This window comes from Gopherus flavomarginatus, chromosome 3 (assembly GCF_025201925.1).
Source record: "Gopherus flavomarginatus isolate rGopFla2 chromosome 3, rGopFla2.mat.asm, whole genome shotgun sequence".
NCBI lineage: Eukaryota > Metazoa > Chordata > Testudines > Testudinidae > Gopherus > Gopherus flavomarginatus.
The window spans coordinates 259,362,695-259,379,660 of NC_066619.1; the positions used below are offsets into that span (position 1 = coordinate 259,362,695).

General features: G+C 57.5%; 1 long non-coding RNA gene across 1 annotated transcript in view; it reads right to left on the reverse strand.

The window, feature by feature from the left end:
- Positions 1 to 213: 213 nt before the first annotated feature.
- LOC127048392 (uncharacterized) overlaps positions 214 to 16,966 on the reverse strand; it is a 36,042-nt gene continuing 19,289 nt past the window's right edge. Inside the window, exon 3 of the long non-coding RNA XR_007773638.1 lies at positions 214 to 325. This is a non-coding gene — a long non-coding RNA (uncharacterized LOC127048392). The remainder of the gene's footprint in view (positions 326 to 16,966) is intronic.

Consider the following 16,966-nt stretch of genomic DNA (forward strand, 5'->3'; position numbering starts at 1 on the left):
GTCTGCATTGCTACACAGCAGCCGCTCATTGTCTTTTGGCAGCAGACGGTGCATTACGATTGGTAGCCATCGTCATTGTACTCCTGGGTTCTTCTTCGAGAGCTGTCCCTGTGGGTGCTCCAATCTAGGTGATGGTGCGTCCCGGCGCTGTCGATCGGAGATTTTCGGTAGCAGTGCCTGGTTGGGGTGCACGCACCCAGATGGTATCTCCCATCTAGTTGGAATCTTCCTGAGTGCGTGCGCCCCACACTCTCCTCAGTTCCTCCTCAACCATCCTCGGCTGAAGACGGGACTCGGGGCAGTGCTGCCTTCTCTTCCCTGGTCTCTATAGGAAACAGTAACAAAGAGCATAGAAATAATTATTAGTTACATCCCAGTTGTTTCCCTTCCTTTAGTGTAGTTAGTTACTTAGTTTAAAAAAGAAAAAATCCCTCAGGCTTGTCTCCTGTTGACACTCTCTCCTCGGCCATCTCTAATTTATAATGCCAGGAGCTTCAAAGGCGTATTTCCTGTCAGGAATCCATGCCACGGACAGATGGGCACTCATACTGTGTGAAGTGCCTCCCTTGCGCGAGCCTCAAGTCGAGCTCATTGGGACAGGGATCTGCGGCTCAAAATGCTGATGATGGAAAATCCTTACAGCTGCTTTCGGAGATGGGAAAGGTCAAACCCGCTCCCACACGCGCCCCAGCCAGATCAGAACCGGTGGGCAGCGTTGCTTCCCCTCCCTGGAGTGGAGGCAAGAAGCAGAACAGTCTCACAGGAGAGACTTTAACAAGGGTAGGGGGTCTCCCGCGAGATCCCTACCCTCTGTGCTGACAGCACCAAAGGCAGGTGCCTCAGCTTTTTCTAATGCCTGAGCCGCAGCTCTGACAGAGCGCAGAGGCAGGGACCTGACCTCCCGTGTCAGGAAGGTCCTTGTGGCTCCGGTCCCCTCGGCACTGCAAACGGCTGCTGTGCCGGCAGCATGCTCCTCCTGGGCACCGCAAACGGCCGCGGTGCCGGCAGCGCGCTCCTCCTGGGCACCGCAAACGGCCGCGGTGCCGGCAGCGCGCTGCTCCTGGGCACCGCAAACGGCCGCGGTGCCGGCAGCGCGCTGCTCCTCAGCACCACAAACGGCCGCGGTGCCGGCAGCGTGCTGCCTCTCAGCACCGCAAATGGCCGCGCTGCCGGCAGTGCATGCTTCCTGGACACTGCAAACGGCCGCGGTGCCAGTAGAGTGCTGCTCCTCAGCACCGCAAACGGCCGCGGTGCCGGCAGCGTGCTGCCTCTCAGCACCGCAAATGGCCGCGCTGCCGGCAGTGCATGCCTCCTGGACACTGCAAACGGCCGCGGTGCCGGCAGCGCGCTGCTCCTCAGCACCGCAAATGGCCACGGTGCCGGCAGCGCGCCTCTCCTCGTCACCAAAAACAGCTGTGGTGCCGGCAGCGCAATGCTCCTTGGCACCAAAAATGGCCATAATGCCACCAGTGCAATCCTCCCCTGCAGGGAGAAGAACGTTGGCACCGAGACTATCTTCGCCCCGGGCACCAGTAGTAGACCCCCTGCAGGGCACCTCCAAGCAGCCTGCAGCACTACTGTCACTTGCACTTTCTCCTCCTAATGAGCTAGAGCAGAGAGCAGGCTCAGCTCAGCCCAGGGAGCAGGAGAAGACGGTTACTCACCTTTGTAACTGTTGTTCTTCGAGATGTGTTGCTCACATCCATTCCAGTTAGGTGTGTGCGCCGTGCGTGCACGCTCGTCGGAAACTTTTTTACCCTAGCAACTCCAGTGGGCCGGCAGGTCGCCCCCTAGAGTGGCGCCGCCATGGCGCTCGATATATATGCCGGCCCACCCGCTCCTCAGTTCCTTCTTGCCGGCTACTCCGACAGTGGAGAAGGAGGGCGGGTGTGGAATGGATGTGAGCAACACATCTCGAAGAACAACAGTTACAAAGGTAAGTAACCGTCTTTTTTTAGTAGCTATCACCTCAGCTAGACGGGTGTCGGAACTCCGGGCTCTCACGGTAGACCCCCCGTATACAGTTTTCCATAAAGATAAGGTGCAGCTGAGGCCACACCCTGCCTTTCTCCCCAAGGTGGTCTCAGCCTTCCACATCAACCAAGAGATATTCCTCCCGGTTTTTTTCCCGAAACCTCACTCTTCAGGCAGGGAGCAACAGCTCCACTCGCTTGATGTCCGTCGGGCTCTCGCGTTTTATGTGGAGAGGACCAAACCGTTCCGCAAATCCCCCCAGCTTTTCGTGGCAGTAGCGGACCGCATGAAGGGGCTTCCCATTTCTTCGCAGAGGTTATCCTCGTGGGTAACGTCCTGTATCAGGACCTGCTATGACTTGGCCCACGTCCCTACGGGCCGTGTGACTGCGCATTCTACCAGGGCGCAGGCGTCGTCGCTGGCTTTCCTCGCCCGTGTGCCCATCCAGGAAATCTGTCGGGCAGCGACCTGGTCATCGGTCCACACCTTTGCTTCCCACTACGCCCTGGTCCAGCAGTCAAGAGAGGATGCGGCCTTCGGATCTGCAGTGCTCCATGCCGCTACTTCTCACTCCGACCCCACCGCCTAGGTATGGCTTGGGATTCACCTAACTGGAATGGATGTGAGCAATCACTCGAAGAAGAAAAGACGGTTACTCACCTTTGTAACTGTTGTTCTTCGAGATGTGTTGCTCATATCCATTCCAGTTAGGTGTGCGCGCGCCGCGTGCACGTTCGTCGGGAAAACTTTTACCCTAGCAACCCAGTCGGGTCGGCTGGGCGCCCCCTGGAGTGGCGCCGCCATGGCGCCCAATATATATCCCAGCCGACCCGGCCACCCTTCAGTTCCTTCTTGCCGGCTACTCCGACAGTGGGGAAGGAGGGTGGGTTTGGAATGGATATGAGCAACACATCTCGAAGAACAACAGTTACAAAGGTAAGTAACCGTCTTTTCTTCTTCGAGTGATTGCTCATATGCATTCCAGTTAGGTGATTCCCAAGCCTTACCTAGGCGGTGGGGTCGGAGCGAGATGTGGCGGTATTTAAAACTGCTACGCCAAAGGCCGCATCATCTCTAGATTGTCTGACTAACGCATAGTGATCGGTGAAAGTGTGTACCGATGACCAGGTCGCCGCACGGCATATCTCCTGAATAGGCACGTGCGCCAGGAAGGCCGCTGATGTCGCCTGGGCTCTTGTGGAGTGTGCTGTGAGGTGGCCAGATGGGACACGAGCCAAGTCGTAGCATGTGCGGATGCAAGCAGTCACCCAGGAGGAGATCCTCTGAGAGGATATAGGTTGTCCCCTCATGCGTTCTGCAATCGCTACGAAAAGCTGAGGGGACTTCCGAAACCCCTTGGTTCTCTCGATGTAGAAGGCAAGCGCTCTACGTACATCCAAGGAGTGTAGATGTTGCTCCCGCCGAGAAGAGTGTGGTTTCGGAAAGAAGACGGGAAGGAAGATGTCCTGGTTGGTATGAAAGGTGGACACCACCTTAGGGAGGAACGCCGGGTGGGGTCGTAGATGTACCTTGTCCTTATGGAAGACGGTGTAAGGTGGGTCCACTGTGAGAGCTTTCAGCTCTGAGACCCGTCTGGCCGATGTAATGGCCACCAGGAAAGCTGTCTTCCATGATAGGTGTGTGAGCGAGCATGTCGCCAGTGGCTCGAATGGTGGGAGCATGAGCCTGTTCAGGACTAAGTTAAGGTCCCACGTAGGGGCAGGGCGGCGTACAGGCGGGTATAGTCGCTCCAGTCCTTTAAGAAATCTGGCGACTAGCGGATGAGAAAATATGGAGCGGCCACCTTCACCTGGCCGGAAGGCTGAAATGGCCGCTAAGTGCACCTTTAAGGAGGAAGTTGCCAGGTCCTGCTGTTTAAGGTACCAGAGGTAGTCGAGGATTGTGGAAACTGGGGACTGCGTGGGGTTCACCCCTTGGGAAGCACACCAGCAAGAGAAGCGTTTCCATTTGGCCCTGTACGTAGAGCGAGTGGAGGGCTTCCTGCTGTTAAGAAGTATATGTTGGACCGGCGTAGAGCAGCTGAGCTCTGCCGAGCTCAGCCATGTAGGAGCCACGCCGTGAGATGAAGGGCTCGCAGGTCCGGGTGGTGAAGCGTGCCATGATCCTGGGTAATTAGGTCTGGATGGAGAGGAAGGTGAATTGGGGGGTCCACAGATAGGTTCATCAAGGTGGTGAACCAGTGTTGTCTGGGCCACGCAGGTGCGATCAGTATCAGGTGAGCCTTGTCTCTGCGCAACTTCAAGAGGACCTTGTGCACCAGGGGGAACGGAGGGAAGGCATACAGGAGATGGCGGGTCCACGGCAGGAGAAATGCATCCGTGATCGACCCCGGGGAGAGACCTTGAAAGGAGCAAAACTCCTGGCACTTCCTGTTGGACCTGGTTGCAAAGAGGTCTATGCGGGGAAACCCCCACCTCTGGAAGATGGAATGGATGACGTCTGGTCTGATCGACCATTCGTGGCAGAGAAAGGATCGGCTGAGGTTGTCCGCCAGCGTGTTCTCGACCCCTGGGAGAAAGGATGCCACTGGGTCTATCGAGTGGGCTATACAGAAGTCCCAGAGTCGAATGGCCTCTTGGCACAGTGGAGATGACCGGGTTCCCCCCTGTTTGTTGATATAATACATGGCCGTTGTGTTGTCCGTGAGTACGGAAACACAACGGCCTTGGAGGTGACGGAGAAATGCCTGGCAGGCAAGGCGGACTGCCCTTAGCTCCCGGACATTTATGTGGAGTGACAGCTCGAGGGTCGACCACAGGCCCTGGGTGCGCAGGTTTCCTAAGTGAGCTCCCCAACCCAGGGATGACGCATCGGTTGTTAGAGTCACCGATGGCTGTTGCGGATGGAATGGCATCCCCGCGCATACCAACGATGGGGTCAGCCACCAGTCGAGGGAGCGGAGAGGATCGGGGGGCACCGTCACTAACACATCCGGGTGGTCTCTGCTTGGTCGGTATACTGAGTGAAGCCACGTTTGGAGGGGCCTCATTCTGAGTCTGGCATGCTTTGTCACGTACGTGCAAGCGGCCATGTGACCGAGGAGTGTGAGGCATGTCCGAGCCGAGGTGAGAGGGGATGCTTGCAAGCTCCGGATGATCGCCCCGATCGCCTGGAAACGAGGTTGAGGTAAGAAGGCCCTGGCCTGAATAGAGTCCAGGGTCGCACCTATGAAGTCCAACCTCTGTGTTGGAACTAGGTTGGACTTCTCGATGTTGACCAGCAGTCCCAGTCGGGAAAAGAGGTCCGTGGCAGCCTCTACATGTCGTCGTACCTGCGACTGGGAGGAACCTTTCAGGAGCCAGTCGTCTAGGTACGGGAAGACGTGGATTTTCCGCCGACGGAGGTAGGCGGCCACGACGGCCATGCACTTGGTGAACACCCTCGGGGCTGTCGAGAGACCGAATGGTAGAACCGTGAACTGGAAGTGTTGATGTGTGACCGTGAAGCGGAGGTACTTCCTGTGCGGTGGGAAGATGGCAATATGGAAGTACGCGTCTTTCATGTCGAGGGCGGCGTACCAGTCTCCAGGATCCAGGGATGGGATAATGGTTCCCAGGGAGATCATACGGAACTTCAACTTGAGCATCCACTTGTTGAGGCCCCGAAGGTCTAGGATGGGTCTGAGACCTCCCTTGGATTTGGGGATCAGGAAATAACGGGAGTAGAATCCCTTGCCTCTCTCGGCTAGAGGTACTTCCTCTATGGCCCCCGCCGCCAGGAGGGAGCGAACCTCCTGTAGAAGGGTTTGCTCGTGAGAGGGGTCCCTGAAGAGGGACTGGGAAGGGGGGCGGGAAGGGGGTGAAGAAGCAAATTGTAGATGGTATCCATGCTTCACTGTGCGTAGCACCCAACGGTCTGACGTTACTTGGGACCACGCTGGGAGGAAGCGGGAGAGGCGGTTGTAGAAAGTAGGGAAAGGATCCTGAATTGAGACTGATAAGCCGTCCCCGGGCGCACCTTCAAAAGCCGGACTTGGGGCCCGGTTGCGACTTGGAAGGCCCTTGGTTCTGGCCTCCCTGGGAGCTGGGTTGGCGTCTGCGTCCCCCGCGTCCACGCCGTCTATTGAGGTCTTGCCTCTGACGGGGTGGGAAGTATGGGCGCCGTGTTTGGGGCCTGAAGGGTCTGCGCTGGGTGGACGGGGTATGCATCCCTAATGAGCGAATAATGACCCTATTGTCTTTTAGGTTTTGCAATTTTGAGTCCGTCTTCTCAGAGAACAAGCCTTTCCCGTCAAAGGGTAGGTCTTGGATCGTGTATTGCAGCTCCGGAGGTAGTGTGGATGCTTGAAGCCAAGAGATGCGCCGCATTGTTACTCCGGACGCAATGGTTCTGGCTGCCGAATCAGCTGCATCGAGGGAGGCCTGGAGGGTAGTCCTGGCCACCTTCTTACCTTCCTCCAGGAATGCATTGAATTCTGGGCGTGAGTCGTGGGGGAGCAGTTCCGCGAACTTGCCCACCTCCACCCATATGTTGTGGTTATAACGCCCTAAAAGGGCCTGCTGGTTGGCCACACGGAGTTGCAAGGCCCCTGCTGAGTAGACCTTGCGACCCATGAGGTCCATGCGCTTGGCCTCTTTGGACTTGGGGGCCGGTGCCTGTTGTCCATGACGCTCCCTGTCATTGACCGACTGGGCCACGAGGGATGAGGGGGGAGGGTGTACATAGAGGTATTCGTACCCCCGAGAGGGTACCATGTACTTCCTCTCCACTCCCTTAGCTGTCGGAGGGATGGAGGCCGGTGACTGCCACAGGTTTTCGGTGGTAGATTGAATAGTCCGTATAAACGGCAGAGCTACCCGGGTAGGGGCATCTGCCGATAGTATGCTCACCACCGGGTCCTGAACCTCCGAGACTTCCTCCACGGGGAGGTTGATATTAAGTGCTACCCTACGGAGGAGGTCCTGGTGGGCCCTGAGATCTATTGGTGGAGGTCCCGATGTTGAAGTCCCCGCCACTGCCTCGTCTGGCGAGGAGGAGGAGGAGACACCGGGGATGATGTCCTCCTGTGCGGTGTCTCGCTGTTCCTCTGTTTCCAGCTCGTGACAGCCCGGTGAGTCTGGACGTGGCTGTTTGTCCGACTCAATCGCGGGAGGTCGGGAAACAGTGGCCTCTGGCACCCGATGCTCTGCGGTAGCGGGACGCGGCTGAGGTAGGGGGGCACCCTGGGTCTGTTGGTAAGCCCATGGTGTCCAGAAGCCCCACTGTTGGGCACTCGTGTCCTGTGTATGTGGGTCTTGAAACTCGCCCAGCGGTACTTCAGGTTCGTAATAACTACCCGCATGGGAGGATGCCGACGTGGCTCTTGATGGCCACGGTGGTGCTGCAAAGGTCGGTGCCGCGGTGCCGACCGACCTCACACCTCTGGATACTGGCGACCGGTGCTGGTATTGGTGGGGAGAGCGAGACCGGGACCTGCGACCGGCTCGGTGCCGGGAGGTCGACCGGGATCGCGAGCGCCGTTGTCTGGATCTGCTCCTGTAGGCGCGGTGCTCCCTGCGGTGCCGTGAGCTGGATCGGTGCCGGGAGTACTCAGTTGACGCACGTGACGTCGACCGGTGCCGGGAGCCTGACCGGTGCCGGGAGCCGGAGCGGTGCCTGGAGCCGGAGCGGTGCCGGGAGCGTGAGCGGTACCGAGGTGATCGGTGCCGAGAGCTCGACCGGTGCCTGGGTGATCGCCGACGAGGTGATCGGTGCCGGGAGCCCGATCGGTACCGGGATCGGGATCGAGATCGGGACCGACGCCGTGAGTCTGAACGTCGTCTTGAAGCTGAGCGTCTGCCGGATCGCGACCTAGAGCGGTGCCGGTCTGTTACACTGACCGAAGCTGGTCTGGTCAGGGTCGGCTTGCCCATAGAACACAGGACCCGCACCGGCGGTGCCGGGGGTAAGGGCATGGGTGCCTCCGTAATGGCGATCAGCTCCCTCGCCGCGGCAAATGTCTCCGGGGTAGTAGGTGTAGAGAGCTCTACCACTGCGTGTACCGGGGAGCTACCAGGTGCCGGACTCGACGGACCTCTCGGGGCCGGAGTCGACGGTACCGGTTTGGGCGGTGCCGCGGCTGGTATCGGTGCCGGGCCATCCGCTGTCTTCGCAGGGTCTGGCTGCGGGGCGGCTGATGGCGAGACGATTTGTGCCTTCGCCGCCTTTGGTCTCGGGGAGGTGGAGCGGCCTTGGCTCGGCTTCGGTGCCGCCTTCTTGGAGGAGGTACTCGGTGCCGCGGTGCCCTTGCTCACCGGCTTGCTTGCGCTCTGAGCCGAGGGCGAAGGTGTCAAGGCCGCTTCCATTAGGAGCTGTCTTAATCTAATGTCCCGCTCCTTTTTGGTCCTTGGCTTAAAGGACTTGCAGATTGAGCATTTAGCAGTTAAGTGCGACTCCCCTAGGCATTTTAAGCAGGAGTCATGAGGGTCTCCCACAGGCATAGGTTTATGGCAAGCCGCACAGGGCTTGAAACCTGATGAGCCGGGCATGGGCTCCGGCTCCCCGTGTGGGGGGAGGGGAGGGGGGGGTACCCCGATCCCCTCGTTACCACTAAAAACTAAACTAAAGCACTAAACTACTAACTATTGACAACTATAAACTATCTATATACAATGAGTAACTATATACCACGAAAGCTAAATGAGCTGCTAGGGAGTGTGGAGTTCAGCGAAGCCGCGCTCCACAGTTCCAACGACCGACACGGGCGGTAAGAAGGAACTGAAGGGTGGCCGGGTCGGCTGGGATATATATTGGGCGCCATGGCGGCGCCACTCCAGGGGGCGCCCAGCCGACCCGACTGGGTTGCTAGGGTAAAAGTTTTCCCGACGAACGTGCACGCGGCGCGCGCACACCTAACTGGAATGCATATGAGCAATCACTCGAAGAAGAAGGCAGTCTTCCAAGAGAGATAGAGTAGGGAGCAAGTAGCTAACGGCTCGAAGGGGGGCCCCATGAGCCAAGACAACACCAGGTTAAGATCCCAGGTTGGAGCAGGGAGTCGGACGTTAGGGTACAAACGTTCCAGCCCCTTCAGGAATCTAGTCACCGTCGGGTGAGAAAAAACGGAGCGGCCATCCCCACCCGGGTGAAAGGTGGAGATAGCCGCCAGGTGGACCCGCAAGGACGATATCGCCAGGCCCTGTTGTTTGAGGGACCAAATATAGTCTAAAATATTGGCCACCGAAACTTCCATCGGGCGGAGACCTTTCTCCACGCACCAACAGGAGAAACGCTTCCACTTGGCCGAGTATGTCGCTCTAGTGGAAGGCTTCCTGCTGCCCAAGAGTACCTCCCGTACCGGGGTGGAGCAGCGCAGTTCAGAACTGGTCAGCCACGCAGGAGCCACGCCGCTAGGTGCAGCGACTGCAGGTCCGGGTGACAGAGAGTCCCGTGTTCCCGGGTGATCAGGTCCGGGTGAAGGGGCAGGGGAACTGGGTCGGCTATGGCCAGGTCCAGCAACATGGGGTACCAATGTTGCCTGGGCCATGCCGGGGCTACCATGATCACGCGGGCCCTGTCCCTGCGCACCTTCAGAAGGACCCTGTGGACCAGCGGGAACGGGGGAAACACGTAGTACAAGTGGGTCGTCCACGGAATAAGGAAGGCATCCGCTAAAGACCCGGGTTCCCTGCCCTGAAAAGAGCAGATCGCCTGGCATTTCCTGTTCCCCGCGGACGCGAAGAGGTCCACACGGGGATAACCCCACCTCTGGAAGATTGAGAGGGCGACGTCCGGGCAAAGGGACCACTCGTGTGAGAGGAAGGATCTGCTCAGGCGGTCCGCCAGCGTGTTCCGTACTCCGAGGAGAAAGGAAGCCGTGAGGTGAATGGAGTGGGCTACACAAAAGTCCCAGAGTTGCATCGCCTCGTGACATAGGGGAGAGGATCTGGTGCCTCCCTGCTTGTTGATATAGTACATGGTCGTCGTGTTGTCGGTAAACACCGCGACACAACGACCCCGAAGCTGGTGACAGAACGTTTGACAAGCAAGGCGGACCGCTCTCAACTCCCGCATGTTGATGTGCAGCTTCACCTCCTGCGGGGACCACAGGCCCTGTGTTCTCAGGGATCCCAGGTGGGCCCCCCAGCCAAGATCTGAGGCATCCGTCGTTAGGGACATCGAGGGCTGGGGTGGGTGGAATGGGAGCCCCGCACACACTACGGACTGGTCTAGCCACCAGCTGAGAGAATCCAACACTCCCTGTGGAATTGTGATCAGCATGTCTAGTGGTTGCCTTGCCGGCCGGTAATGTGCGATGAGCCACGACTGGAGGGGCCTCATGCGGAGCCGAGCGTAACCGGTCACAAATGTGCATGCTGCCATGTGGTCTAACAGGGTTAGACATGTCCGTATTGAAGTTAAGGGGGCTGCCCGCAATCGCTGAACGATCGCCGACAACGCCTGGAACCTTGGTAACGGCAGAAGAGCCCTGGCCACGGTGGAGTCCAGGACGGCCCCGATGAACTCCACCCTCTGCGTGGGGAGCAGGGTGGACTTGTCTACGTTGATCATGAGGCCCAAGGTAGCAAACAGGCCGGTAATCCTGCGGACGTGGCTGCAAACCTGTAGCTCCGACGTGCCCCGAATTAACCAATCGTCTAGGTAAGGGAACACGTGGATACGACTGTGCCGAAGATGTGCCACAACGACGGCCATGCACTTTGTGAATACCCTCGGAGCCGTAGAAAGGCCAAATGGGAGGACTGCAAATTGGTAGTGAAGCCGGCCCACCACGAATCGAAGGAAACGTCTGTGGTGTGGCCAAATGGCAATGTTAAAATAAGAGTCCTGCATGTCGAGGGCGGCATACCAGTCTCCCGGATCCAGGGATGGGATAATGGTCCCCAGGGATACCATGCGGAACTTCAACTTCACTAGGTACTTGTTGAGCTCTCGCAGGTCGAGGATAGGCCTGAGGCCTCCCTTGGCCTTGGGGATCAGAAAGTAGCGGGAATAAAACCCCTTGCCTTTCTCGTTTTCCGGAACCGCCTCTATAGCTCCTTTGTTGAGGAGCGTCTGTACCTCCTGCCGAAGGAATTGCTCGTGAGAGGGGTCCCTGAAGAGGGACGAGGAAGGGGGGTGGGAGGGAGGAAATGATATAAACTGCAGACGGTATCCCGTCTGCACCGTGCGTAAGACCCAGCGGTCCGATGTTATTTGGGTCCACGCCGGGAGGAAAAACGAAAGGTGGTTGGAAAACGGGGGGGGAAGGATCCGTGGGGGAAACTGTTATTGCGCCCTCGGGCGCACCTTCAAAACGAAGGCTTGGGCCCAGGCGGGGGCTTGGAGGAGCTTTGATTCTGCCCCCCTTGGTTCCCCGAATGTCTACGCCTTCCATTCCTGCCACGGCGCCTATTAAGGTCCTGCCGTTGGCGGAACTGGGGGTATGGCCTACGCTGCTGTTGCTGCTGTGGCCGGAAGGGTCTGCGCTGCGTTCCTGGCGTGTGCATCCCGAGGGAGCGCATAATGACCCGATTGTCTTTAAGACTTTTCAGTCTGGGGTCTGTCTTTTCTGAAAACAGGCCCTGGCCTTCGAACGGGAGGTCCTGGATGGTGTATTGGAGCTCCGGTGGAAGGCCAGAAACCTGGAAGCCAGGAGATGCGGCGCATCGTTACCCCCGAGGCGAGGGTGCGGGCAGCCGAGTCTGAAGCGTCCAAAGAGGCCTGTAACGAGGTTCGTGCAACCTTCTTGCCCTCGTCCAGAATGGCCGCAAATTCTTGACGGGCCTCCTGTGGCAGCAGCTCTTTGAACTTGTCCGCTGCCACCCATGAGTTAAAAGCATATCTGCTAAGAAGGGCTTGCTGATTTGAAACCCTGAGCTGAAGGGCCCCAGCCGAATAAACCTTGCGGCCGAGGAGGTCCATACGCCTGGCCTCCTTGGATTTGGGGGCTGGGGCTTCCTGTCCGTGGCGCTCCCTCTCGTTCACCGACTGCACCACCAGGGAACACGGTGTCGGGTGAACGTGGAGGTACTCGTAGCCCTTGGAGGGGGCCATGTACTTCCTCTCGACGCTCCTCGCCGTAGGGGGGATGGAGGCCGGTGACTGCCAGATTGTATTGGCGTTGGCCTGGATCGTCCTAATGAAGGGTAGGGCGACCCTGGTGGGAGCATCGGATGAGAGGATGGTGACGATGGGGTCCTCGATCTCAGAGACCTCCTCGGCTTGCAAGCTCAGATTCTGTGCTACTCGCCTAAGGAGGTCTTGGTGTGCCCTGAGATCTAGTGGAGGAGGGCTACTGGAGGAAGTGCCAGCTACCGCTTCGTCGGGGGAGGAGGATGAGGAGACCCCTGGCAAGAAAGTGTCCAGTGGGGGGTCCCCCTCAGCCCTCGCCTCTGTCTCAGGAGCAAGACCAGGGTCTTGCTGCTTCGATCCTTCCTCTCCATCAGGGGAGGGAGGGGGGCGAGACAACGAAGCCTCTGGCACCCTGTGCTCCGCCGTTGCAGGCCTAGCAGGAAGCTGTTGGGGGCCCTGGGCTTGATGGTACGCCCAGGGTGTCCAAAACCCCCACTGCTGCGGACCCTGGTCCTGTTGCGGAGGGTCCTGGAATAATGCCGCCTGTCAGTGCCCAGCGCATATACGCTGTCCGCTTGAGATGACACCGACGGCTGTCTAGAAGGCCATGGCGGGGCTGACCGCGGCTGATAAGAGTCTGCGCGGTTCGGCACCGAAGATCTTCTCGGTGCCGGGGATCGGTACCGGGAGTCATAGCGGCGCCGGGATCGGGACCGGGTTCTGTCTCGGTGCCGGGATCTGGACCGGTACCGGCCGCTGCTTCGGTGCCGGGATCGGGACCGGGACCTGCCACCGACGTGGTGCCGGGAGGTCGACCGGGACCGGGACCTGCCACCAGCTCGGTGCCGGGAGGTCGACCGGCGCGGTGAATGACGGCGAGACTGGCTCCTAGAGTCATGGTGCCGGTATCGACGGCTGGAGTCAGACCGTGACCGTCTGGAGGTCGATCGGTGCCACGAGTGCGACCGGTACCGCCGAGGGGAGCGGTGCCGGGACTGCGAGCGGCGGCGGGATCTCGAGCGACCGTGGCGTCGGGACCTCGATCGCGAGCGTGAGTCCCGAGACGGTGCCGTCATCATGGGCTTGCCCCTAGATGCTACCCGCACCGGAGGTACCGGGGGTGGCGGCTGAGTCGACTCAGTCAGGGCAATAAGGTCCCGTGCCGAGGCGAAGGTCTCCGGAGTGGATGGGACCAATAGCTCAACCCCAGATCTTATGGGGGAGCTTGGCGGTACCGGACTCGACGGACCCACCGGGCCCGGAGTCGACGGTGCCGGTAGTGCCGCAGCCGATGTCGATGCCGGGCGCTCCATTCGAGTCTGCCTGGCTGGAGTAGCAGACGTTGCTGGTCTCGTTTCTGCACCCGGTGCCGGGGAAGGTCGGTGCCGGGGAGTCTTTCCGGTGCCGGTGCGATCCGGTGCCGGCGTCGAGATCACGGCCTGCGAAGCTGCTGGGTCAAGTGCCGCTTCCATTAGGAGAGTCCTGAGTCTCTGGTCTCTCTCCTTCTTTGTTCTGGGCTTAAAAGCCTTGCAAATGCGGCACTTGTCCGACCTGTGCGATTCCCCCAGGCACTTTAGACACGCGTCGTGAGGGTCGCTGGTTGGCATAGGCTTTTTACAGGCCGCACATTGCTTAAAGCCCGGCGAACCAGGCATGAGCCCGGTGCCGGGAAGGGCTACAGCCCAGACCGGCGAACAACTATATACAAATACTATTTACACTACAACTAATTAACTAACTATACTTAACGACTAACTAACAACTGTAGTAACAACGGTAGTAACAAGGAGAGCTAGGGACGTGGAGGACAGCAATGCCGCGCTCCACAGTTCCAACGACCGACACGGCGGTAAGAAGGAACTGAGGAGCGGGTGGGCCGGCAGGGGTATATATCGAGCGCCGTGGCGGCGCCACTCTAGGGGGCGACCTGCCGGCCCACTGGAGTTGCTAGGGTAAAAAAGTTTCCGACGAGCGTGCACGCGTGGCGCGCACACCTAACTGGAATGGATGTGAGCAATCACTCGAAGAAGAACAACAGTTTCTCACTCAATGTGACCTTTCAGTGCCACCTGAGCCTCACTCTCCACTCCTGCGTAGACAGGGCTCATTTTTTGAACCACCGCTCTCTCCATCTGAACTGGTTTCACTGATGGTGAACTTGATTTACAGCAACAAGCGGAGTTGTCCCCTCCTGCTTCTCCTCCACAGGCACCTCTGCCACCTCAGGTCACGGCTCAAGGCCACCAGCCTCAGCTTTCCTACTTCGCCCCCCCCCCCATGGGCGACACCTGGGTTCTCCTACCCTATGCCTTGGCCTCAGTGGTACTCTCGGCAACATCATCCTACTAGTCATCCTCCTTCTGTGCATCAATCTCCTGCTCCGTCCACTTCTAAAGTGCCTCAACCCCCTCCTGAGTATGCAAGTTACGCACCATATTCTTAACTTTCCATTAGCCCTGGAAGGAGCCCTCCTCCCTCCACCTCCACGGGCCATGGACGACTGTAAACAATTTCAAGAACTTTCAGGAGGGTGGCACTCAGTCAAGATATCCCCTTTCAAGAGGTTCAGGAGATGCAACACAGACTCCTCAGAATCCTTCAACCGTCCGCACCCTCAAAAATCGCGCTCCCTATAAACGAAGCACTCCTGGAGCCGGCTGACACTCTCTGGCAAACCCTAGCGTCTTTAGTACCAACTTGCAAGAAGGCCGAACATAGATACTATGTCCCTGCTAAGGATGCTGACTTCCTATTTTTTCATCCACCACCGAACTCCCTTGTCATGGATGCAGTTGCACAGAGGACGAAACAGTCACAATATCGACCCACCTCGCAAGACAAGGACCTTTGACGCCTTGACGTCTTGGGCCGCAAGGTTTATACGTCCTCCACACTACATTTCAGAATTGCAAACTATTCTGCTCCCCTCGCCAGTTACGACTTTGATAATTACACTAAACTTTTGAATTTGCCTCCTACATTCCAGAGGATATGAGAGCAGACTTCAAATCAATCCTGTCTGAGGGCCAACTGATTTCCAGAACAGCCCTACAGGCATCTCCAACACGGCAGACACAGCAGCCTGTACAACTGCAACTGCCGTGGTTATGCGCAGATCCTCATGGCTCTCTGCATCTGGCATCCCCAAAGAACTGCAGACCAAAGTGGAGGATCTCCCTTTTGATAAGGACAAACTTTCTCCTACTCTCCTACCTTTCCCCGTCCCTCTTCAGGGACCCTTCTCACGACCACTTACCTCGCACAGAAGTGGTGCATCTTCTGCAGCTAGGTGCAGTGGAACCTGTGCCAACGCAAAATCAAGGGACAGGTTTCTACTCCCATTACTTTCTAATTCAGAAAAAGACCGGAGGATGGTGGCCTACACTAGATCTATGCCGACTGAACAAATTCGCGAGGATACAAAAATTCAAGATGGTCACATTGGGCACAATAATACCTGCACTGGATCAAGGGAACTGGTTCAAAGCCCTGGACCTACAGCATGCTTACTTTCATATATCAATTCATCCGGCTCACAGACGCTTCCTACGATTCACAATCGGTCATGACCATTTTCAATACAGAGTTCTTCCTTTTGGACCCGCCACAGCACTGAGAGTTTTTTTTCCAAGACTCTAGCCATGCTCATGGCTCACCTCCGCAAACACGGGGTCACGCTGTTCCCGTATCTGGACGATTGCCTTATCAAGGGCAACTCCTATGGCGAGACTCTTCAAGCTACCCGTTTCACCATCTCCCTCTTTCACAGCCTAGGCCTCCAAATAAACATCCAAAAATCCTTGATCTACTTAAAAAACAGATCAAGTTAATCGGAGCTCATCTCGACTCAATCCAGAGCAGGGCCTCGCTCCCATATCACAGATTCCTCACTATCACGCAGCTCAAACACACGCTCTCTATTCATCGCAGGACACAGGCAAGACTTTGCCTACAGCTCCTTGGTCACATGGCAGTCACCGCCTTCATGGTTCACCACGCCAGGCTACACATGAGATGTCTCCAGGGCTGGCTCAATTCCAATTTCAAACCCAACAGACACACCTTAGGGATGCTGCTAACTCCTCCTCCCAATGTTATAGCTTCCCAGCATTGGTAAACAAGTCCAGAAAACCTCTGCACAGGGGTTTCCTTCCAGCAATGTTCCCCAGTGCTCATGCTCACCACGGACACTTCCCTAATCGGTTGGGGAGCGCACCTAGGGTGGCACGGCACAAGGCCGGTGGTCCGCATCAGAGACGCACCTACACATATAAATCTCTTAGAGCGCAGAGCAGTGAGGTGAGCATGCCTTCACTTTCTTCCCCTCAGAAAGAACAAATCTCTTTGGGCCTTAAAAGACAACATAGCATGCATGTACTACATAAACAGACAAGAGGGAACCCGATCATATTCCCTTTGCATGGAAGCCATTCAACTATGGAATTAGTGCATACGACATCGAATACAAATCATCACTTCCTACCTACCAGGCTGCCACAACACTACTGCCAACGCACTCAGCAGGCACTTCCTGACACAACGCGAATGTGAACTGCACCTCGCAGTACTCCAACAGCTCTTCTCCCTCTGGGGCAGCTCGTCAATAGATCTCTTTGCCACGACCTAGAATCAAAAATGTTCCGTTTTGCTCCAGAGCGGGACTGCATCCCTAGGAGATGCATTCCTCATCCCATGGAACAACTCCCTCCTGTACTCCTTCCACCAATCCCTCTGTTACACAGGGTTCTTTGGAAGATTGCGGACGGCAAGGCCTGGGTCATCCTTATTGCCCCGGCTTGGCCAAGACAGATGTGGTATCCCTACCTACTCTGCATATCCTCCCGTCACCCACGGGCTCTCCCCAACAGGCTAGACCACGTTTCCCAGGACAACGGACGGGTTCTTCACCCCAGCTCCAAAAACTCCACCTCACAGCCTGGTTCCTTCATGGTTCCAAACCCATGAACTAGCCTGTTCC